We start from the raw sequence: 2454 nt of genomic DNA, 5'->3' as shown, positions 1-2454 counted from the left end.
TCCTCCATCTCTCTCTCCTCCATCTCTCTCTCCTCCCTTCCTCCATCTCCCACTCTCCTTCATCTCTCTCCTTCTCTCTCTCCCTCTCTCTGTGGAAACCAGCTCCAGTACCCCACACTCCAACCCAACTCTAAGACTCAAACCAAGAAACGAAATACAGATATAATTGTTATTTTAGATAATATTGACTTTGCTGGTGTACTGTGCTGGTTTGGTGAAAGTGAATCCAAGACGATGGGTGTTTTAAAGTGCAATACCATTTCTTCGTATTTCAACGCACTGACCACAACCATCCGAACTGCAGCTGGGAACGAACGCTTTCTGCTGTTTAGATATGTCCTGTCTTTTATTTTATCATTAATTAATTCTAGTGAATGTATTTAATTTCTTGTCAATTATTTATGTGTAGAAAATGATTCAGACTTCTTCTTCTGAGAAAATGAAGAAACAACAAAACTGCTTCAAAAATCGTAAAAGAATGTTGTCGCTTTTTTCAAAAGTAAAACAAAGCCAAGACAAAAAAAAAGAGAATTGTTTACACTGCTCTGGGCCTCCAGAGCGCCATTAGAGTCCTACGGTAATACATGTAAAAGCTGCATTCATGGATGTTTGCATTTCTACAACAAAAAAACAGGCAACCACAATGACACATCTGTACATACTGTTAATTCATGTTAATACTAAGTCTTATTTGTAATATGTAAGATGTGTACATAAAGTACTGTGTTGTGTCTGACATTGTTTATGCCTTAGAATGATTGTAGGGTTTCATTTCTGTCTTAAAGTGATAAATACATATTGCCTGTACTGTTCTCCTCTGGAAAACACTGTGGTCTCCTCAATCTTGGTAGTGCCTGCCCTCTTAAAAGTGTGTAGAGGATTTTCATTTCAATATTTGGATTTTTGGACGTGTGCGTGTGGTGTGTCCATTGTATGACATCCTGTAGCAAACCTGTATACAAGAGTTCATCCCCTCACGGTCCTCAGACCTGGTTCATCCCCTCACGGTCCTCAGACCTGGTTCATCCCCTCACGGTCCTCAGACCTGGTTCATCCCCTCACGGTCCTCAGACCTGGTTCATCCCCTCACGGTCCTCAGACCTGGTTCATCCCCTCACGGTCCTCAGACCAGGTTCATCCCCTCACGGTCCTCAGACCTGGTTCATCCCCTCACAGTCCTCAGACCTGGTTCATCCCCTCACGGTCCTCAGACCTGGTTCATCCCTTCACAGTCCTCAGACATGGTGAAAACAGTCTGGATGTTTTAGTCAGCCAGGCGCTTCTCTCTAGTGGCCCCGGGGCCCGGGGCGCACGACTCCAGAAGCCACTCTGTTTGACTCTTGCTGTGCGTGGCAGCCTACCGACGGCGGCTAGAGCAGTTTTTGTACCCGAGTCAAGAGTACTTGAAGTTATTTTATTTATGAATATTGTGAAAGAGGTAGCATTTTTTGTAGGAGCATTATTTTTCACTAGTGTGTGTGGCACGAATCTAATAAAACTGATGTTTTTCAACTCAACACCTGGGTCCTTTTGCTTTCTTCCTGGTGTGTATAACCACAAGCACACAGCATAGAAACCTGTCAGGGTTCAACAGAGATCTGTCACCATATCAAGGTATATTCCGTCTATCAGTGGTCTTCAACCCTGGTCGTTGGGATCCACTATCCTGCATGTTCTAAATGTTTCCCTGCTCCAACACACCTGATTCAGATGAATGGTTGTTATCGGGCTCATTCATCTGAATCAGGTGTGTTGGAGCAGGGAAACATCTAGAACATACGGCCCTGAGGACCAAGCCCGTAACGGAAACACATGAGGCCCCCCCGCAGAATAAGCCTGAGAGCCCCCCCCCACCACCACCACATATGTAACGGATAATGTAATACAAATACCGACGGGACGAACAGGACCCCGACGCTATCAACTGAACTTTTTGGAACATTCTGAAGAGCCGTGTAATAAATGCAAGATATCAAAACTCAAGCTTGTCTTGTGAGGGAAATTTATTCAATAAGAAAAAAACGCTCAAACGGTTTGCAGGTGAATAGCCTACACATGTGCGCGTCTTTTAGCAAATCTGTGTGCAAAGTCTTTTACCACACTCTTTACATCTAAACTGCGCGCACATTCATTTTCTATGCTAAGGATGGCCAGACCTGACAGCCTCTCTTGTGAAATGGAGCTTCTGAGATATGTTTTGATCAGTTTCAGCTTGGAAAATGACCTTTCAGCGCTTGCGACAGTCACGGGTATTGTCAGAAATAATTTGATGGCCGTGGCTACATCAGGCACACTTGATAGTATGGAGTTGTGTTTTATTATTAGCGTGTTCGCAAAATGGAGTCATTTTTTGTCGTGTGAATCTTGTAGAAAGCAATGACTATACGTTTTACACGATCATAATATGTATATGACTGAAATACAATCATTTATTGTAACTTTGATTATGTTTTT

Source organism: Osmerus mordax, chromosome 2 (genome assembly GCF_038355195.1).
Source record: "Osmerus mordax isolate fOsmMor3 chromosome 2, fOsmMor3.pri, whole genome shotgun sequence".
Classification (NCBI taxonomy): Eukaryota; Metazoa; Chordata; class Actinopteri; order Osmeriformes; family Osmeridae; genus Osmerus; species Osmerus mordax.
This window is presented reverse-complemented; position numbering follows the sequence as displayed.